Source organism: Panthera pardus, unplaced genomic scaffold (assembly GCF_024362965.1).
Source record: "Panthera pardus isolate Hobbes unplaced genomic scaffold, ASM2436296v1 HiC_scaffold_17, whole genome shotgun sequence".
NCBI classification, from domain to species: domain Eukaryota; kingdom Metazoa; phylum Chordata; class Mammalia; order Carnivora; family Felidae; genus Panthera; species Panthera pardus.
Genome location: NW_026526732.1, coordinates 135,162,716 through 135,186,298, shown reverse-complemented (window position 1 = coordinate 135,186,298; position 23,583 = coordinate 135,162,716).

Sequence of the window (23,583 nt, the reverse complement as noted above, 5' to 3'; positions counted from 1 at the left end):
TGTTCACAGTTTCTCATCCTGAAGAACCAACTTGCCTGCCACGCAGGCTTTGCCTGGTTAATCATCCATACGAGGCTGTGGAGGGAGTTAGGAAATTGTCCCACTAATCATCACGCCCCTGATCTCAATATTAAAGAGCTTTGTGCATGAGGTTCCCTCGAGGGGAGGAGAGTCCTTTAGGAAATTGACTCCTTGCAGGCAGGGTGTTGAATGAAACCTTTCCTGGCCAGAGAAAGGACAACATTGATTAGCAACACAACTAAAGCAACTGCTGTTTGCCAATATCTGTCATGTGCCACATACTGTGTGTCTTTGAAAAGCGGGCCAATTTCTTCTTTAATTCTTGTTCACCTCCCTTAAAATGTTTTTACCCTGACCACTCTGAAAGTGGCTCAAAGACACCTGTTTGGCAAAACTAATTTATGGGGATACAGATCAGAATGTTGTTATATCTGGGCAGAGGAAAGGTTGACTAGGAAGGGCCCAAGGTGGTTTCCTGGGGTGATGAAAATAGTCAGGTCATGATTGGGGTATTGGTTTCACAGGGTACACAATTTGTTAAAACTGAACAAATGGCACATTTAAGATCTATGCAATTCAATGTATATAATTATACCTCGATTAAAAAACATTTTATTCCTGCTTTCTAATCCTACTTATCAGAGCCAGTTCTGGCCATATGCCCTCGGAAATCACCTCTCATCTGAAGCCGGGGCTAGCGCTATGGCCCAAGAAAGGAACTCGGCAGATACGACATCCCCACAAAGCCATCCAGAAAATCCCTGTTAGTGACAGTCCAGTCTCCTAAGTCCACCACTTAAATTCTTTATAGCTATGCATTTATGGTTTTAACTTCCATTTTGTATTTTAACATGTGTTAGCCCAGCTGGCCCACTAACTACAACTGGTCCATTAAGGACATGATTATACAGATATTTCTTAAATGAGACTAACAAGGTGATGGCTATTTCCATTTGCCTAGACTATCTCATCTCCTTTATTCATAGAACCCAAGTTTTGTTCAGGTAGCAATATTCCCAGTTTAAAAATAGTCATCTCGCCAGACTCTCTTGCAGCTACAGGTAGTGTGTAACCAAGTTCTGGCCAACGAGATGCAAACAAAAGTCTACTGAATAAGAATTTAAGGGAAACTATCGTTTTCCTGATAAAGAGGGTCAGACAGTTGATGTCTTTTCTGATGTCTTTTCTGTCCACTTCTCTTGGAGCCCCCATATCTCTGGCCTGGAAGGCAGGTGAAATGGCTGGACAAGGTATTGCTTCATTGGACCATGAAACTGCTAAGCATGGGAGAGAAGGAAGGGAGAAAGAGGCTGTTTCACTGACCTCGTCTTCGACTTTCTAACTGTAGTCTCTTTACTACATGTAAAACAATCCCCTTTTTTGGTTAAGCCACTGTGGTTAGGTTTCTTTTATATCCAGCCAAATCTAATTCTGTACTTTATATTTCAATTCTTCAACTTGAAAATATGAGTATAAGTATAGATGATCCATGATTAATGCAAAAAACATAAGCACGAGATCCAAGTGATGACTTCTAACTGTGATGATGTCATAAATATGAGACTCAGGTGATGACATCTATGTGAGACCTGCATGATGATTATACTAGACTTGTGAGCTCCTTGAGGACAGGGACCATGTCTAATTATCGTTACACCTTTAACACAGCACAAGTCTAATTTATATTTGCTGGATGGAACCTCCCTACAACTCCAAGCAAGGAGTCACATTTCAAGAGTACCCATCGAGGTCCCCAAATTTGTTTTCTCTATAGGAACCTGACCTGGTAGGGTTCATAATACAAGACTTTTCCTTCAACTAAATTTGAATTCTTCCTGAGGCTATGTAAAGATTCTATTCACTCTTTTCCCCCAGATTTTTTGAGATATAATTGACATAGAACATTGTATTAGTCCAAGGTATGCAATATAACGATTTGATAAATGTATGTATTGCAAAATGACCATAAGTTTAGTTAACATCCATCACCTCACGGAGTTACAATTTTTTTCTTATGATGAGAATTTTTAAGATCTACTCTCTTAGCAAGTCTCAATAGACTGGACCACAGTATTGCCAACTGCAGCCACCTTGTTGTACGTGACATCCCCAGAACTTACTTATCTTATAACTAGCAGTTTCTGTCTTTTGATCACATTCCCTCTCCATCTTCCCTTATTCAAGGCAGAGATACTCCAATTGAGAAAATCACAAACTCTAACCCAGTGCAGATTCTCAAAGAAGGTTATTTCCCTGATGGTACCACTGAGCTCACTGTCATGTTATGGCCTTCCTGTGAGGATTACCTTGACCACCCACCAGAATGAGCATTTTCCATGCAATTTTTTGTGGCGGGGGCAGAATTTGAGCTTCTGTGGTAGTGTCTGGGAGCTGCCTTGCAGTAGTAACCTGATGTACTCATCTTCCCCAAACTCTTGGTTCAGCGGCTTCATGTTGTAGCTTGAACTCAGCCATCATGGGAGTTTTTACAACGTGGAAATAAGTAAATGCTACAAACCAGTGCCCCCCTCACCCAACCTTGGTCCCAAGAGCTAGTTAAAATTTCAAAAGTTTGCATGAGGCCACTTTGCTTTTACAGAAGACCTACATGATTACCTGGTGTTGCTAACTGAAAGAAATCCGCAGAGGATTTTTGCGTTGACCAAAAAAGAAGAAAAGCAAAAATAGCGCTCAGCATTTGTTTTTGTTTGCAGCAAAGCTGTTATGGAGACAGCATACCCCACGCAGGAAGAGGGGCCTTGCCAAGCCTCTTCCGCGGGAGCTACACCCAGCATCCCAGCATCCAGCCAACGTAACTTTGAACTGTGTCTGGGAGCATCTGTGCTTTATCTCAATTTACACTATCCATGCATTACAGATTATTTTGGGGGTCTAGGAACCCTCAAACAAACCCTCAAAGAAAAAAGTTTGCACATAAATTAATGATGACCACTTCTTCCCTTTATGCCATTTTGCATTATGAAAGTTTTCATAGGAACGTTCTAGTTTTGGGTAACGGGGATAGCTATATTTGGACAGTGGGTTACGATATTTAAAGTGGTATCACACAAATGATTTCTTTTGGCTCTCACGGCAATCCTATGAGGTAAACAAGGAAAGCATTATCTGTCCCTATATTAGTTTCCTACTGCTACTATAAGAAATTATCACAGGGGTGCTTGGGTGGCTCCATTGGTTAAGCATCCACCTTCAGCTCAGGTCATGATCTCACGGTTCATGGGTTCCAGCCCCACACTGGGCTCTGTGCTGACAGCTCAGAGCCTGGAGCCTGCTTCAGATTCTGTGTCTCCCTCTCTCTCTGCCCCTCCCCTGCTCACGCTCTGTCTCTGTCTCTCAAAACTAAAATACACATTAAAAAATTAAAAAAAAAAAAAAAGAAATTATCACAGACATAGTGGCTTAAAACAAAACTATGTATTATCTTACAGTATCCGTAGGTCAGAAGTCTGAAATGGGTGCTGAGGAGCTAAAATCAAGGTGTCAGCAGGACTATGCTCCTTCTGCAGGCTTGAAGGGGAAAATCAGATTCTTCCCTCTTCCAGTTTGTACTCCCAGGCTGCCTACATTCCCAGGCTAGTGGTCCCCTTCCGTCTTCAAAGTCAGCACCCCTATCACTCCAACCTCAGCTTCTGTAGTCACATCTCTTGTAGCTCTGTTTCCTCTGCCTCTCTTTCACTTATAAGGACCCATTGTGATCATGTTGGGTTCACCTAGATAATATAGGACGATCTACCCATGTCAAGACCCTTAATCACATCTGAAAATCTCCCTTTGCTATTTACAGTAGCGTATTTACAGGTTCCAGGAATTATGATGTGGACATTGGAGGAAGTCATTACTTTGTTTACTACACACCCTTTTACAAAAGAGGAAGCCAACTCTGAAAGATAACTGTCCCGCTCAAGTTCACGAAGGTGTCAGCAGCAAGGAGGGACTTGGGCCGAGGCCGGTGCCCTGTCCACTGCAGTGTGCTGCCTCTCTTTGTAAATATTTGTCCAACAGCTGGCCCAGGAGAGGGCATGCTCGGGGACAATGGGTACAGCACAGCTGAGGGTAGGCCTCTGAGGGACTGATTTTTGGATCTTATGAGTCCTCCCGGGCCCAATCTTCCACTAACCAAACACTCTTAATTTTCCTTCCCAGCATCCCTGGGAGACTTGGAGGTCGAGGTACGGTGACCTAAAGTCCCTAAGAGCTGGATTTTCTAAGTGTTGGTTGAGACATAACTGAGGACGTGCCCGGACACATGGAGACATTTCCTTCCACCCACTCTATTTACCAAGCTGGTTAACCCCTTTCCTTTCTGGGGCTTTGCTTGCAGCTTCAGGACTTAACCATTGCCCCCCACTCTCTCCTCCAGGGCAAACGCCACCTCCTTCAGTCAGATGAAATAGTGGGTAAGTGGGGGAAAATGATTAGAATATCAGAACATCATAAGGCCATCTATGCCAATTAGAAGGTGTCCACCTTGGGGATCCAAACTGGAAGAGAGCAAGTACAGCCCTTGCTTGCTCCTAGTGTTCTATGTCAAAAGAAAGTAGCCTAAAAAGATGTTGGATTAGGACACTTGTGTCCTCATTCACGCTCATGTTCTAATTCATTGCATGACTCTGGGCAAGTCTCTTCTTGTGAGCCTTTATTTCCTCATGTGGACAGGTGCAAGGAGCAGTTCACTCTGTGAGGTCCTATGCCATAAAGTGACTGATAGTGCCAGACTTAGCCTCTGACAGCCCAAGTTCAAAACCCTGCTCCCAACACTTGTTGGAAGGGTTAAGTTGAGCAAAAGACTTAACTTCTCTGTGTTTCATTGTTCTTATAAATGCAATGGGGATCCTAATAACATCACCATCCTTAGACTTACTGTGAGGATTAAATGACATGAGGAAAGTAATGCACTTAGCACAGTGCCTGGCACATAATAAGCCCTTGATATATGTTATTGTTGTAGCAGATTAGTGATTCTCAGAGTGTGCCCTTCGAACCAGCAACATCAGCCCCATCTGGGAACTTGTTAGAAATGCACATTTTCATTGTTAAAATGTCAATACCACCCAAAGCAATCTACACAGTCAATGCAATCCCAATCAAAATTGCACCAGCATCCTTCTTGAAGCTAGAACAAGCAATCCTAAAATTGATACGGAACCACAAAAGACCCCGAATAGCCAAAGTAATATTGAAGAAGAAGACCAAAGCGGGAGGCATCACAATCCCAGACTTTAGCCTCTACTACAAAGCTGTCATCATCAAGACAGCATGGTATTGGCACAAAAACAGACACGTAGGCCAATGGAATAGAATAGAAACCCCAGAACTAGACCCACAAACGTATGGCCAACTAATCTTTGACAAAGCAGGACGGAACATCCAATGGAAAAAAGACAGTCTCTTTAACAAATGGTGCTGGGAGAACCGGACAGCAACATGCAGAAGGTTGAAACTAGACCACTTACTCACACCATTCACAAAAATAAACTCAAAATGGATGAAGGACCTGAATGTGAGACAGGAAACCATCAAAACCCTAGAGGAGAAAGAAGAAAAAAACCTCTCTGACCTCAGCCGCAACAATTTCTTACTTGACACACCTCCAAAGGCAAGGGAATTAAAAGCAAAAATGAACTATTGGGACCTCATCAAGAGTGCCGTGTTTCTGCACTGCAAAGGAAACAATCAACAAAACTCAAAGGCAACCGACAGAACAGGAAAAGATATTTGCAAATGACGTATCAGACAAAGGGCTAGTATCCAAAATCTATAAAGAACTCACCAAACTCCACACCCGAAAAACAAATAATCCAGTGAAGAAATGGTCAGAAGACATGAATAGACACTTCTCTGAAGAAGACATCCGGATGGCCAACAGGCACATGAAAAGATGCTCAATGTCGCTCCTCATCAGGGAAATACAAATCAAAACCACACTCAGATATCACCTCACGCCAGTCAGAGTGGCCAAAATGAACAAATCAGGAGACTCCAGACTAAAATGCTGGAGAGGATGTGGAGAAACGGGAACCCTCTTGCACTGTTGGTGGGAATGCAAACTGGTGCAGCCGCTCTGGAAAACAGGGTGGAGGTTCCTCAAAACATTAAAAATAGATCTACCCTATGACCCAGCAATAGCACTGCTAGGCATTTCCCCAAGGGATACAGGAGTGCTGATGCATAGGGGCAGTTTTATCCCAATGTTTATGGCAGCACTTTCAACAATAGCCAAATTATGGAAAGAGCCTAAATGTCCATCAACTGATGAATGGATAAAGAAGTTGTGGCTTATATATACAACGGAATACTACTTGACAATGAGAAAGAATGAAATCTGGCCTTTTGTAGCAACGTGGATGGAACTGGAGAGTGTGATGCTAAGTGAAATAAGTCATACAGAGAAACACAGATACCGTATGTTTTCACTCTTATGTGGATCCTAAGAAACTTAACAGAAGACCATGGGGGAGGGGAAGGGGGAAAAAAAAAGAGAGGGAGTGAGGCAAACCATAAGAGACTCTTAAAAACTGAGAATGAACTGAGGGGTGATGGGGGGTGGGAGGGAGGGGAGGGTGGGTGATGGGTATTGAGGAGGGTACCTGTTGGGATGAGCACTGGGTGTTGTATGGAAACCAATTTGACAATAAATTTCATAATTAAAAAAATAAAGAAAAGAAAAGAAGTCTTAAAAAAAAAAAAAAGAAATGCACATTTTCAGTCCCATTCCAGACCTTGCGAACCAGAAATTCTGGAGGGGCTGGGGCACAGCAATCTGTGTTTGAACAAACCCTCCAGAGGATTCTAATGCTACATGTCAAAGCTTGAGAACCCCTGGTGCAGGTGGTTCTAAGATCCCTTCCAATTCTGGAATTCTTTTTTTTCCTGCAAATGTATGCATTTATCCAAGACCCCAAGAAATCATTAGTATTTACTCACATCATTCCACAGACACTTCTCAAACATCTCTTCCCAGTGGAATCTGGAGACAAAAAACCAAACAAGAAACAGCCTGTGGGCTCAAGAAGTTGACTGTTCATCTCCCTAACCTTAATTTACCGCTTCAAACATATAATTTGGTAAATGTTTCTGCATCCGTTCAGGATACCTGAGTTTCACTACGTGAAAATGGAATCTTTAAAAAAAAAAAGAAAGAAAGAAAAACGATTTTCTTCAGATCACAGTTAGAGCAAGATGTTAGCTAAGTGACCTTGAGTCTCAGCATCTTCATTTCCAGAGCAGGATTCATAATACCTGTCTCACTCTTTTGTGGTGAAGATTAACCTGATTAAATGTGATGACATATATGAAATAACAGTTTGTTCTAGATGTCCAGGAATGCTTGGTCAGGTCGCAGCTTAAAGCCAGCTCATAATTAAGTATTGTTGACTAGTATTGATTTGGCTTTATGGCATACAGTGCTGATATGCAAAATTAAAAAAAAAAAAAAAACAGATCAATCCATGACATGCAGAAATCCTGAATGCTATAAGGTCTGTTCATCACTTTCGCATTCTCTTCTGCAGAATTCAGGCAATGAAGCCCCTCGACAGGCTCTTTGTACTTTGGGGATAAATCTGGTGTTTATTCAAAGACAACCCCGAGTGCCAGGAGTCAAAGCGAAAACCTTGATATCACCTCGGAAACTTCCCTTTTAATTCTATCTCAGAAGATTCTATCTGATTAACCAGACAGTCTACAGATTCCAGAAGAGTTTTACCCCTCTTTGTGTAAAAGCCAGTAGCTGCCCCGAGCTTCGCCTGGAAATGGGGCTTCTTGTGGTTCCCCAAATTTAATTCAACAAATATTGAATTTCTGACAGACCACAGGGGGCTGTTCTCAACGTTTGTGGCTTTGTCAAGCAAAAGGGATTGCTCAGGGCTTAAAAGTCTTTTACACATGGGGAGAAGGAGAGTAGCAGTCCAGTCTGGTGACGTGAAGCATTGTGTCTGCTTTTTCTTTATCCACTAGAGCTAAGGAAAGAGTGCTTTTCTTGAAACTCTTTGGGCTGAGATTTGAAATGGGAGCCAAGAGTTCAGGGGTCTGACAAGTCCCAACCAGAAAGGAAGGCCAACCTGTCACTGTGAGCCTTGTCTACAGGTAGGGACATTCCTTCTATTTAGTGAATCATCAGTCCTCAGGCCCTAACGCGTCTCTACTTCTCCTCACCCCTCTCCAATCTCCCTTTGCCCAAGTCTAGGTGGCTTCTCACTTACCAATGAATTCACATAAGCCTTGGAGGTCTAACACTGCAATGACAGTCCCAGGTCCTGCAAAGCGAGGTAAGTCAAAGTGAGAAGGGTCATGAGTCTTCTATGTTGAAAGTATAGCTTTTGATAAGTGCAGTAAGCGACGGTCTAAGGATGCCTTTTGTTTATTTGGGGAGATGTTTTGTCCACAAAGATAAGCTTCAGGGGCCTGGGATTCAGCATCTTCAAACCCTAAACCACCAACAGCACGGGACTCCATCGAATGTCTGCCATGTGTGGATCGGACACTAGGAGAGGCACATTTCTCACTTGACCTCATTTCAAGCCTCACGACTCTGCAAGGTTCATTTCGTCAACCCCATTTTCTAGAAGGAGACATCAAACCTCAGTATGGCCGCATCACTTAGCCGAGGTTTCATGATCATTCAATAAAAGAGAGACTCCTGGGGCACCCAGGTGGCTCAGTCGGTTAAGCATCTGACTTTGGCCCAGATCATGATCTCATGGTTCGTGAGTTCCAGCACTGTGTCAGGCTCTGTATGGACAACTCAGAGCCTGGAGCCTGCTTGGGATTCTATCTCTGTCTCTCTCTGCCTCTCCCCCACTTGCACTTGTCTCTATTTCTCTCAAAAATAAATAAACATTAAAAAAATTTTTTTTGTTAAAGGAAGACTCCCCCAACCCTCCCAGGTTCACCTGACTCCAAAGCCCAGGCTTCCCCCTATTTTGGTTAGTGGCATAAATAGAAATACAAGTGTTCATAACAGAACCCTGAGTATTAACTCCTCATTTTCCTTCACCCTCACACTTCCCATCTAATGGGCCATCAAATCTTTTAATGCCTCCTTCATTTATTTTATATCTGCCCCCTCCCTCATCTGATTCTTCACTGCTAAATTACTACATTTTCCTCCTTTTCTTTTCCTGACTCCAGTTTTCTACATTCCTCTTAGAGTCATCTTTTCTTTGTATTTATTTTTTTTTTTAAATTGAAGTTCATTTATTTATTTTGAGAGAGGGAGAGCACAAGCTGGGGAGGAACAGAGAGGGAGAGAAAGAGAATCCCAAGCAGGCTCCACCCTGTCAGCACAGAGTCCCATGTCGGGGGTCAAACTCACAAACCTTTGAGATCATGACCTGAACCAAAATCAAGAGTCAGATGCTTAAGCAAATGGAGCCACCCAGGCGCCCCGCTTTTATTTTTAATGTTTATTTATTTATTTTGATCGAGATAAAGAAGGGCAGAGAAAGAGGGAGAGAGAATCCCAAGCAGGCTCCACATTCAGTGCAGAGCCCAAAACCCTGGGATCATGACCCAGGGATCACGATCCCACCACCCTGGGATCATGATCTGAGCCAAAATCAATGGCCAGGCGCTCAACCAACTGAGCCACCCAGGCATCCCTTAAAGTTGTCTTTCTAAGACTCAAACCTGACCATGTCTCCTCCCTCATTTAGGTTCTTCAGTGATCCTTTCAAAACTAATAATAATCATTTTGTAGCAGTTACCATGTGCTAAACATTGTTTTAAGCACTTTACGTATAGTAAGTGGTATGGGATAAATGGATAATTACCGATATTATCCCCATTTTAATGGTAAAACTCAAATCTAGAAATTCTGTTCCTTACCCAATGATACCAGCTACTAAGTAGCTTAAGTAGGATTTCAACTCTGTAAATATGGTTCTAGAATCTGTGCTTTTAACTTCATCTTGTTTGTAAAGTCTGGGCATTTAATATAGCTTATAAAACTCTTCATGGTCCAACCCTGCTCTATGCTCTAGCCTTGATAACCACTTAGAAAAGTTTTCTGAATGCAGTGAGGCCACAAACCTTAGTGCCTTCCAGTCTCATAATCCGTTCCTTCTGCCTAAATCCTACCCTCCATGCCTGTGCAGTTGATTCCTGTTCATTCTCTGAGCCTGAATTCAAGCCTCACCACTCTGGTAGGACTTCCATGATCACAGCGATTCTCTGAGATTTATGCCAAAGGTTCTATCTATACTGTAGTGGTCAGTCTGCCAGCGTGTCTCTACCTTCTAAAGTAAGCTATGGGCTCCTTGAGAGAGGCCTGGGTCTTTATCATTTTGTACCCCCAGTGACTGGCACATAGTAAGTGCTCAGTAATTTTCTTTGAATGAAAAAGAGTGAAGGCAGTATATGACAAGGGTGTTAAAAATAAGACCACAGACCCAAAATGGTGTCCTTAGGCCAAGTGACCAGATTAGGGCACAATATTTAACGTAGTTGCACCTTCAACCTTCCCAGACATATAATCTTAACTGGGCAGTCAGGAATTTTCAGATCAGCACCAAGGGTCATCTGTCATATGGGCCCTCTCCATCTCCCAAAGAAAGAAAGATGAGGTAATCTGCCTAATTAGATCCCTTTCTTTTCCCCCTCCAGGGGAAAGGAGGCAAAGGAGGTGACCTTGCCTGGAACATCCTTTCATTCTTTTTTTTTTTTTTTCCTGCTGATAATTTCTTTGCCCCAACTTTGTACCTATAAAAACCTTCCATTTTGTACAACTCCTAGAAGCTTCCTCTACTTGCTGCCTGACTCATAAATCACCTAATAAAGCCAATTAGGTCAAGTTTACTTTGTTGAATTTTTGTTCTTTAATAAGTGACAAATAAGTTGTGCAGAAAACAAGATAGAAAGAGCCACTAAAAAGTTTGAAAGAAGGAGGAGATCATAGTAGGCTGGAGCACCCAGCATTCTTACTTTGTGTGAGAGAAAACTGAAGCACAGAAAGGGTGAGCGAGGTACCCAAGGTAACACAACTAGTAGATAAGATTTAGCTCAAGTTGTCAGGCGCCAGATCCCGTGCTCTACCTGTATAAACATTTTGTACTTTAAGTGAGATATTTAAGTTATGCACTTAAGTTATATATTACAGTGTATAAAAATGTATGTATGAACTAGCGATTTCATGGATATTATTTTTTAGGATAAGTATAAGAAAACAATGGGTCCTTTTAAAGAAAAATAACAGGAGGATGGTTCTCCGAAAGAACAAAAATCAGGAAGGTGGAATGCTAATGACCAAAGAATCATCTTTATGAAACACGTAATTAACTATGTTGAAAGGTAACAGACCCATTATTTACATAGCTGGGCAGATCACTGATGAGATGAACTACGATGTCAGGTTGACTTGACTCAATGGAAATTTGACTGGTTAAACCTTGCTACTATAACCTTAAGAGCTCTCATTCCACTGTCAATAAATTCCTTTACACTTTGGACCTTTGCCCTGAACACTTTCATCATTTCCTCCTTCCACTTCCTACCCTTACTGAAAACCTCACTTTCTCTTTCACCTGGCTTTTTACCCTCTCGAGTGGAATTTACTTTTTTCCTCATTCCTCCTTTATCTCAAAGTCAAGAAGGGGCACATTCTCATTGCCCTCTACCCTCCTGTTGCCTCTGGATCATCTTTGCTGTTCACGTTCTAAACTTAACTCTCTCTCCTCTGTTGAAATCCACATCAGATTATCACCTCCTCTCCATCATTGTTCTGCTATCTGCCAACTTTCAAGATATTTTTCTACGTTTTGAAGATTCTGATCGCAACAATATTTGAGTGTGACTACCTTCTCCTTTTTGAAAAACTCTTCCTTTGTTCTTTGCTGGTTTTGTGTCCCTCCACCAAAAGGGTGGATTTTCTTCAAGGTCCCACCCATAGCCCTTAACTCTTTTCCTTTTGTCCTCTCTCTCTGGTAAACTTCACAGCTTCAACCATGACCTCTTTTTAAATGTCTCTCCAATACAGATCTCTTGCTAAAACTTCTCTGAACTACAGGCTGGAATTTCTAAATGTCTCTGCACTATCTCCATAATATACCGCCAGGTTCAGCAAACTATCAAAAAATGAACTCACTCTTCCTTCTCCTGGCTCTCCCTCTGCATGCCTTCTCTCAGTGAAAGGTGGTCATGTAGAAGAGAATGCTCAGAGTTACTTCTAATGGCTTTCTCTCTTTCATCATCCCAATATACCTTTGGTCGCCATGCCTCATCAATAAATCACTATCTGTCTGTTCTTACAGTTGCTCAACCAGAATCTCCTGTATGCCTCACCTCATGGGTCACACTACACCAGCAAACAAAACAGACTACTGGGCTAATGCTAGAGCATGTCATTTTCAGGCTCCAGACCCTTGGAAATGTCAATTTCGTCTATCGAATGGAGTTTAAACGTTTTAGTTTCAAGTCCAAGACTCTCTCCCAACCTATCTTTTTCCTCATCTTTTCCTATATATACATCCTATTTTAACCAACCCAGATTTCTTGATGGCCCCTGAGTAAACCTATTATTCACTTGAGAAGTATTTATTAAGCACTTTGTATTAGCCCAACACTGTCCTGAGTGTTGGAAATATAATGGGGGACAGGACTTCTGTGTTTAGACTTAGATGATACAATCAATGGAAACACAATGTGGTAAGTACTAATCTAGGATCACAGCTCGGTACTATGAGCAATCATCTGGAGGTTCCTAACTGTATCGGGCAAGATCTAGGGAATGCAGAAATAGGAAAGGTTTTCTGCAGTAGGTAATAACTGAGCTGAGAACTGAAGCTAAATAAGAATTGTTCAGATATAATATGGGAAGAGGGCTGTTATTAATATAGAAGGAAATGTATGCATAAAGACGTGGGGCAGGAAAGGATGGCCAGACAAAAGAGAAATGAGAATAGAGATCAGAGGAAAAAGAAGGAAAACAAAGTGTTGCAGATGCCAAGGGATGAATGAGAAAGCCAGAGCGGACCACAGGGTCCATGCTGCCAAGAGGTCAAGTAAGATGGAGACTAGAGTGTCCATTGGATTTAGAATAGAAAAATCACTAATGACCTGGCCAGGAGTCCTTCAAGCAATTGATGCAGGCAAAGCTAGATTACAATAGAGAGAGAGAGAGATGGAGGGTAAGACACTGACGACTAGAATTCTAAAAAATCATTATGGAAATTCAAAACTCACTACATCTTTGTTCCATTTGCTCATTCTGTACCAGTTTCCTCCTGTCCCACTTCTTTCCCTATTTTACCTATACCGTTATTCCCAATTCTTTTCCCACTGAAATGGTGGCTATTTATCAAGACCCAAATCAATTACCATATCTTGAGCTTCCCTGCACTCCTGGCAGTTAGAATGGATTACTCAGAACTTGCCACATAAATCTTTGCTGAATTAGCAAAGTGTGTTAACTGATCACACGGAATTTCCCTTGTACATCTGTCATAGCACTTGCTTCTTCTTAACTTGTGGTTTGTTTAGTTGCACACACCTGTTTCCCTGACTACATAACTTGATGACAAGCTAGCTGTGTGTTAGTCATCTTTGAACTTCTCAGAGTTCCCAACTAAGTGCATTGGGCATTGCTGTCACCTAAATTATCTCAACTGCTCTCTCTCTTGCATTGATGTAAACTCATGCTATATGTATGACATGCTCTTTGTCCTTGGAGACAGTGATTTTTAATAGTACCTATAATGAGAATGGAAAACCTGAGGATTTGCTAGGGTTATCTTTGATCTCTCCAAATATTTCCACTATTACTCACATGTTTTTCATATTTCAAATGCTATACATCATTATCAGATTGGCTCTCTATATGAATGAATACAAACCAACTTTCTGATTCAAGTGAAATAAGTCTAGGCCTCTCCAACCTTTAAGCTCATGGTACTCATTAACGAGGTTGAGTTAATATTCACACGTATGTCTCTTTTCAAAGAACAACCTAGGAAATTGTTAAACGAAGCCAAAAGAGAGAAGTGACATTGAACTTTTGGGTTTCCAAGAACTGAAATCAAATGAATAAGTCATGTTCTTAAATTCCAAGTGCCTGATGATTATTCAGACATGCTAATTTGAGGAAGGCAAGGACAATAATTAGAATCATAGATGAATTTATTTATTTTGCTGTAGACAGAAAGACTTTCAAAATCTTTCAAAAATTTTAGTGGTTAGGGAAATTAAGATCCACTTAAACCCTGTTTGATGAATACAATTGATAAACCACATTGAAAAATATTTTAGAATTTCTATTAAGTATATTTTATAATTCTTCTGCAACAGAATCTGGAACTTTAGTCCCCTCCCTGCTCTCAAAGCCCAACCTTTTGCTACATTTTTAAAACAGCACAGAGATAACCAACCCGTTCCTAGGTCGCATCACACAATTGGGATTAAGTACAAAGCTTCATTTCTTTGAAAACCAACGATGGCAAAATGTTGGTAACCTCACAGAACTGGATAGTGGCTATCCGGGTTACTGCAATGTTACTCTCCATTTTTCTCTCTTGGTATGAAATGTTCCATACCATTAAGATAAGAGAACAGAGATCTATGCAGTCCAAAATTACTGGCGAATTCAATCATGAAAGAATTTCTTGTACTGATTCATAAATATCCCATTTCTCTACTGCCCCATGGATACTTAGGTCAGAGATATTTTGTTGGTTTCCAGAGGAAGGAAAAAAATTAATTAAAAGAAACCAAGTGATTCTGGAGCAAGGGCAGGTCCAAGCTCAAGCCAGAGTTAGAAGTTCTGAGGTGTCAAAGGCCAGGAGGCTGCCTCCAGATACTGACTGGCATAATAGACATTCAATTAGTACCTATTAGATTAATTGATTGCTTGTTTAACAGGAGCAAGAGCTCAGCTCCTTTGGAAAGATGGCATATGTCACCTACCATTCATCACAGATCACGGCAGTGCTGGCCCACCCTCAGGGGACGCTCGCGGGACTTCAGTAGCAGTGACAGTTTAATGCGGAGACAATCACAGTCTCAAGGGTCCCTGCAGGTATAAGGTGGTTGGCCCGGGGTTGTGGGTACTAGTAATAGCCTTGGTGTGAAGCAAAGTTAATAAATCCAAGACTGGGGAGAACTATAGAACCTAAGGGCAAGAAAGAGCAAAGCTATCTCCAAAGACCTTGGCTTCCAAGATGCTCCCTCCTTTTGCCAGCGTTTCTGTTGCCATGGGCTTTGCCATGCCACGCCAGCTGCGTGGTGCTGACTTGGTGGGTGAAAGAGTCCAGCAAACAGGAAAGGGAATGTATGGTGGTCCCAGTACAGATCATTAATTGTGCTGTATTCTGGAGTTCAACACAGTGGCATTTGTTAAGCACTAACTTTTACTGAGCGTCAACAGTAAGACACCACATTGCCTTTTCTCTCCTCCCTGCTCAACCTCAATGTGTTACCTCTCCATGTCTCTCTCTGTCTCTCATTCTTTCGCTCTCGCACACACACCCATGCATGCACACACGCCTGAGATTGCTAGCAATTTGTCCTGCCCGCATCAAACCCACGTTCAAAGTCTATGAGGCAGCACTGTAAGCAACTATAGGAAGTGGAATGGACAGAGGATGGCCAATCTCACTGCAAGGAAAGTGACTGGCTGCAGAAACGAACAGACCTCTTGTCAATGTTCATTTCCTCAAAGCCGTCTTATGATTTCTTAGCAGTGCGAACTCATAGCCAAGTCTTTACGATAGACCTACTATCCCGTGAGAACCTTAGTAGCTTCACACTCACTTTTCCGATTGCAGGCTGGCTGTTCGGCTCATCCCCAGTGTCCTTGACAGATGCCTCCTCTCTCCCCAACATCATCTCCCACTACCCATGAAACTGCTTTAAATAGCAAGTCCAAGCTTGTCATGGAGCTCCTCTTTCTTTTCTTTTTTTTTAAATTTTTTTTAATGTCATTCATTTTTGAGAGGGAGAGACAGAGACAGAGCGGTAATGGGGAGGAGCAGAGAGAGAAGGAGACCCAGATCCGAAGCAGGCTCCAGGCTCCGAGCTGCCAACACAGAGCATGACGCAGGGCTCGAATCCACAAACCTGACATCATGACCTGAGCCAAAGCCAGACGCTTAACCGACTAAGCCTCCCAGGCACCCCCAGGCCTCCTATTTCTGACATGAGCACTGGCTCACGTTCTTCTGGGAAACCTCCTTGTGAATACCCCACTTACCAAATCTTCCCAATCCGTCCTATCTTCACCGCAGTTACATCCTCGGGAAACCTTGCAGGTGCCGATCAGTTCCTCAGCTGAAGGGAGGACTCCTGTGGCCCCTTTCCTTCCTGGGGATTTACCACATAAACCTCTGCAGGGTTGAGGGCTGGTACCGATCTCCCTTAACCAGACTGAAATCTTCCTTCCAGCCGAAACCCCGTCCTGCGCACATCCAAGGCAGCGCCGTGGGCATCATCTCCTGTGGACTAATGTTGCTGTGGGGTCAGCACAGCAGAGAAGTGAGTCCGGCAACTCAAGGGAATGGGGCAGAGCGGTGGGACCAGGCGGTGGTCTGACTTAGGGAGCACACGGGCAACTTCAACATAGAATTTTCCTCAGCTTTGTCTCAGCCGAGGACCTTAACGCATGAGGATGAGTGACAAGGGCCAGGGAGTTTGTTCACTAAAGCTTCTCGGGGAAAACGGAATTCAAATTCATCCCTCCTGGCGAGAGAGAGAGGTGTCAGAGTCACCGGAAGCAAAGCTGGTATGTGTGTCTGGGAGGGTAAGCCCTTCCGTGACTGTTGCTTGTAGGAGTGGTTTCTACATGGTGGTCACTTGCACGTACCCACACTGGGCAGCCACAGCCCCAGGTGGAGCCAGGATTCTACGCGGCCAACACGCTGAGACTGGGAAGACGCTCAGTGACTCCTGAGGGCTGGGTATCCTGAGGCCTGCCATCGTACCAGTGGAAAAGTGGGACCTAGAGATAGTGGCGGGCTTGGGCCAGGCTATGTCGGAGCAAGAGGTCCACCCTCGACTCAGGCCCACCCTCGACCTGCCTAGGGGTGGGCCACCCATGCCTGCGGGGAGCCTTCTTTGTCACCCATAAAACACTGCCAGTAGGGAGAGTAGGAGAAATGAGGCTCACCTCTCATTAAGGCCCCATCCTTGGCTTGGCAGTGCATGGTGTCTTCCCAAAGCTTGCTGCTGGAGCTGGCAGCAGAATTTCCCCTCAGGGCCTCCACTCCCAGAAGCCAGCGGAGTTAGAGAAAGTTTCAACAAGCGCAATGAGTGAATAGGTGGGAGAAAGGGCCACCCGAGAGGAGACGGGGATACGAGGTAAGCCCAAGAGAATCCCAGGTCAGCTGTGGACACGTGATTGCCAAGGCCCTGGTCAAGTTGAGCAATGTGTTCTCTCCTCTCCACAGGGGAAGAAAGCCAGACCAGGCAAGTTTGGGGAGTTGCCTCTGAAAACCCCAGCCTGCTGAGAGGATAACAGGGATGAGAGGACAACAGAGAAGCAAAGCTGGTGGCGGGATGGGTCCCAGAGACACACTGGGAGGTCCCCTAGATAATTGCAGCCTTCGTACAAAGACTGCCATTACCACAACTGGGAGATCGAAGCTGGGCCAAACCTCAGGATATGGCAGTTCCTTCGGGACTTCTTGTCAACCCTCGGTCTGAACCTGCCTAAGACCAAGTCATCTTGTGCCTTGGCCAACCTAATCCTCTCGAAAATGCTTTCATCTCACCCCTCCCTGGATCAGAGCACTCCCCTGGCTCCATACTGCCTCCTGCTTCAAGTCTAAACTTCTCTGCCCCCAGCCCAGCCCAGCCTCCCTCCCCGTGCTCAGCAACCCTCTCGCCTGCACTCCCACTTTAATCAGAACCGCCCCTTACTCCTCCCTGTGCTCTCTGTGCTCATTTCTTTCTTGTCTTTTCCCCTCCTCTCTTACCTGGGAAATCTTGTCTTCACCCCTGTCTAAAACTGATCTGCCTATCCATCAAAGTATGGCTTAGGCTCACTTCATTCATGAATGCTTCTTCTCTACCAATCCACGTTGACCTCCCCCTTTTCAAAGTGTCATCGTAAAGTCCATTGGACCCCATGGAATGTTGAATCTGTCCTCTGTAGGACGTTCAGACTTAGTCCAAGGGGAATCGAGACTCAAAGCTCCGAATCCCAAGTCGGCTAGGCCCGGGTTCACACAGGGCCCACACTAATCTGCATGGCACCTATGTGCCCGTCAGAAAGACCTGCACAAAGGTACCCAGCAGCCCTGGTACAAATCCCTCCCCTGGTGCCCACTAGCTGCTTGACCTGCAGGAAGCCCTTAACTTCTGTCAGCCTCAGTCCCTCATCTATAAAATGGAGCCCATTGTGCCTACCCTACTGGGTTGTTCTAAGAGCTGAGTAGGAAACTAATACAAAGTGCTGGGCATTAGAATCCATTGAGTGGCCACTAAATGTTTGCTGTTACTGTCATTAGCCTTCTCTACCTCTTCAATGAGCTGTCTCTAGAAAGAGGAAGGAGCGTCAGTAATTTCTTAAGACAGCAACTGACATCTCCTTCCTTCTGCTCTTTGTCTTTGGCCATCATAGCACCACGTCTTATAACTGAAAGTTTCAAAGACCCCAGTACCAAAAATAATTTAGCCAAGCAGGAAAATTATACCTGAGGGCTAGAGTAGACATATTTAGCCTAAGGCAATCCAGGCATCAGGTGAGGGGTGGGGGGTGGGGGGTAGTTATCCTCTAAAATGAGGGAAAGGGAGTGAGAAAGTTTTCCTTAAAGCCAGTACTTGAGAGTGGGAAGGTATGAGACCAAATGAAGTTGATATGGAAACCAGTGCATAGAAGCTGACTTGGGCATTTCTTAACGATTAAATGAATTGGCTTTGGGGTCTGACACCCTCAAGTTCAAATCTTCTATCTGTCCCTTACTTGCTGTGTGAAATTGGACAAGTTACTTAGCCTCTCCCTGCCTTAGTTTCCTTATCTAAGGATAGCGGATGAATGAAACCACGTAAGAGATATAGCATGGCTAGTGCTAAATGTCCCCATATTTTGTGGATATTTACCATGTAAGAGGCCCTCAGTGGCATCCAATGACAAGAGAAAGCTATTCCCATTACTGAGCCATGAGACCATTGATAACCCTTACCATCTCCCCCAAAATATATCATCCCTGAACTGAGGGTCCAGGAAAACCAGGATTCAGGTTGAGGAGGAAGCAGGAAACATAAGGATATTTGCATGTATCACAGTAAATATCTTATACCTCACAAATATCTGACACATTTCGTGTGTGCATTAAATTTTGTTGAAGGCATGTAAAAACATCCAATTAGTATTTCATTTAGCTTGGTAAATTATTCAACTAGGGCAGAACTCCCAGTTCCTGAGGAGAATTTATTTTGTATTTTTTATTATGAATAATTTACAGGAAAGTAGAAAAGTTTAATAGGTCCCAGTGTACCCATCATCCAGCTTCAAGAATAGTCAACTCATAGCCAGGCATTTTCATATATCCCACTCTCTCCCTGCCCAAACCCAAATTATTTTGAAGGAAATCCCAAATACTGTATCATTTAATAAAATGAGGATATTTAAAAAAATTTTTTTAAATGTTTATTTATTTTTGAGAGAGAGAGACAGAGCACGAGCAGGGGAGGGGCAGAGAGAGAGAGAGAGAGACACAGAATCCGAAGCAGGCTCCAGGCTCTGAGCTGTCAACACAGAGCCAGACGCGGGGCCTGAACTCACAGACCATGAGATCATGACCTGAGCCGAAGTTGGACGCTTAACCAACTGAGCCACCCAGGTGCCCCGAAATGAGGATATTTTTAAAAGAAAGGAAATAGAGAAGGGACACATACGTCTTACATACCTTTTACTTTTCTGAGACATCCAGCTGCCAGGATGGGCAGCAAGTGACTAATTCTACACCATTTTAATTGCTTCTCCACTATGTATTTATTCCATCTATCCTTTCTCGTCGTAGTTCTATATGTTTCCCTGTAATTTGTAATTGAATAGTCTTACATGGCTTTGCCTCACCAGCTGCAATTGGATTGGAAACACCTGGGAAGCAAGAGCCACGTTTTCTTCTCCATGAATTTAACATTCTATGTTCTAGTGCTCCACAGGACATCTGGCCTGCTTTCCTCCTTTTCTTCTTAATGTTCTCTCTTCCTCCCTAACCAACCTCCTAACCTTCTCATGACTCTAAAGCTTCCTTTTATTAATTCTGTCAACATTTACATGGCAGGGCTCCTGCCATACAGCTGACAAAAGTAAGCTGGGAGCACCTAGCAGACCACGGGAGGCCGAGAGGTAGGGGGAAGCTGGTGAGTGCAGCTGAGTCTTGCCGGGTAGGGATGCATTCGCCAACAGAGGAGGAGGTGGGAGGGCGCCTGAGTGGCTCCGTGGGTTGATTTCCGCTCAGGTCATGATCTCACAGTAGCCCCTGTGGAGTCCCGCGCCGGGCGTGGAACCTGCCTAGGATTCTCTCTCTCTCCCTGTCCCTACGTCCCTGCCTCTTCACGCTCTTTCTCTCTCAAAACAAGAAAAAGATTTGAAAAGTAAATTAAACAAAAGTAGAGGCGGGAGGCCGTTGAGGGTGCAGGAAGGGCATTCTAGGCAGAGGAAGCAGACCCTGATAAGGGTCTATGAAGGAAATTTGGGTCTTGTAGGGGGGGACTGCAAAATATATCTTTTGGCTGGACCAATCAATCTGAGTGGATAAAGAGGGGAGAATAATGAGAGTTGAAAACATAAAGTTAAGCAATGTCCAGTCGTTGGAGGACAGTGCCGATTGGATTGGCATGGGAGCTGGTTGGAGGAGGGCTGGTAGGAGAGAGGAGTCCTGAATGCTGAACACACAGCTATGAAGCATCTTATGCCCTTGGACTCACCAAGGCACTTTTCACCTTCTGCAGTATCTCCTGTGAGAACATGGCCTTATCAGGGGTGTCTGGGTGGTTCGGTTGGTTAAGCGTCTGACTATTGATTTCGGCTCAGGTCATGATCTCATGGTTCCTGGAATCTAGCCCCCCACCAAACTCTGCACTGAGAGTGCAGAGCTTACTTGGGATTCTCTCTTTCCCTCTCTCTGTCTGCCCCTCCCCCGCTCTTGCCCAGGCGCACATCTGCACGCGCTCTCTCTCTCACAAAATAAATAAACATTAAAAAAAAAAAAAAACTTCAAAGAACATGCCCTCCTGGGACTAGCATATCTCTTGGATAGTTAACTAAAGACTGATGCCTCCCTCAAAGAGGTTTCCTTGATATAGAACCTACCTGCCGGACTAGGCATATTATTCAAGCACGCGCGTTCATTTAGTGTGCAAATATTTGTTTTCTCCCAAAATGTTTTCAAAACAGAAAGCGGCCCAGACCTCATTATTTTTCTCAATTTGTTTCACTTGCTGCAACAAAACAAATGCTAATTGGAATGAAAGGATGATAATGTACATAAATTGTTTTTATTGGGCTTGGTATTAGGTTCACGGTATCTGCAATTGCACCTGTGCAAATATATTTGGAAATATTCACTTCATAGCGCAAGAGCCGCTTAATCACGTAGCTGAGACTTTGAGCTAGATTTGCAGAACTCAAAATGCAATCCCGAGTTGCCATTTGGCAGCTGAATTGGAGTGTGTAGACAATCATTGCCATGGAATTATCTACTCTGGCTATCGTCACTGCCCCAATTTGCTTGGCAGTTGAAAATCCCACACTTTGCACTTAAGCGGTTGCACTTGACTGGTTTCAGAGCCCAAAGACTGGAGGGATGTTTGTAGGTCCCAGGAGTCATGCATTTGAATTGCAATGAAGTATGCAAGAGAGAGTTTGGGAGTGAGAAGGGTGATTAAGTGACCTCTAATGTTCCTTGCATTTACGTAACTCCCCCATCCTTGGAACACGGATATCTGGAGCTACTGCATTGATAATCATTTTATTGTAAAATTACGTTAACCAGACTTTGGAAAGATGACTCAGTGACCAGTTTGAATGGTGGAGGGGAGAGTTTGACCATGTTGAGATCTAGTTTCACATTTTATGAGATTTAGAACCTTGTTCCACGTGATGCCAGGTCCCCTGCGTCCAGACGTAACTTCCCTGCCACTCATTTCTCCCCCATTTGAGTCAGGGGCTCACTCGCCTATTTTCCTCATTTGTGGCCCATGATTTTCTGTGCCCTGACTGGATTATCTTGCTTGCCTTCCACTCACCTGCCTCTCACCCTCATCTGTAAGCTCAATGGCACCCTTGACCCCCAGGAATAGATCTAGTCTTGGAGGTAAAGGGCTATTTGGGGGGTACTTGGAAACTAAAATCCTCCTCAATCACCACCAGACCATCACTAGGTGTGGATTTTACCCCTATTTCCAATCTTTGGAGAGCTGCTGACCTGACACATGTTGCTAGCCTTCTAGAAACCTGCTCTCTGGGCCTTGGCTGATCTCCCACCCTACTCCCGCTCAAAGCCACCAGTGGATTTTAAACCATGAGGCCTTTAAAATTGTCCCTGTGACCTACAAATTTTAGATCCCTGGGACACACCTTACCTAGAACCATGCCGCCTTACATCTCCCAGCTGGGCTCCCATGAGGACCTTCAGGCCTGACTTGACATTTCAGCTTAGGCTCATCACCCCACATAGTTCCCATGTCTGGCCCAGCCCCTGTCAGGCCAGAGGCCCCACTTATGATCCCAGACTTGGCTTCTGACCAAAAAGAAAGTGACTGTAAAATCTCTGGCTCTACCAAAGCTTTGCTTCAGTTATCAGCACCACATTATCACTTTCTAACTGGTTTCGCCTCATATGAATTTTCTCGTTTATATGTCCTAATGCTGGTCTTGGACCCAGAGCTTGACCTGACCATGGTAACAGTGGCCGTTTTATGCCTCTTGCTTCCCTAGAAGTCTCAGGGCCTCTTTAGCCATGGGGTTATTACCTTATTCCAACAGCTGGCTCGGATGTGCTCAGATATTCCCAGCATTAAGCAACAGCAGCAATGGGCACAGATCTTCTGTTCCTAAATCCGTGCTCTTTCCAGGTGCCACAATGTTCTGATCTATCTCAGCATTTTCTACACTCTGTTCTGCAGAAAATTTGTATTCCGTGAGACAATAAGCATTTGTAAAACAAGCAGACAAATTCACTATAAGAGTATATCTATGTATATTTCATAATCATGTGAATTTGGAAAATGCTGTGTTAAACAATGCTGAGTGTGTTACTTCATTGCAAGACTTTCAGGCCCTTTAATATGCTAATGACCATTGTAATATTAATTCAGGGAGTGGGAGGGAGAAAAATGGAGTATGTAGTTTTTTCAAATTTATTGGCCTATAGGGTTTTTTTTCTGTGGAACACTCTAAACATGTCACCAGAAGTTCCTCAGAACATCGTGTGGGAAATGCTAAGTGACTTAAGTTCCATTCTTTGACACTGACCTGAAGTCACCTGAACAAAATTCTCCCTGACAGAATGTAAAAGGAGCAAGGAAGTCAAGACTTCCCTAAAAATTAGACTAAAACTCGACCCTTATCATACACCATTCACAAAACCCAACTCAAAATGGAGTTAA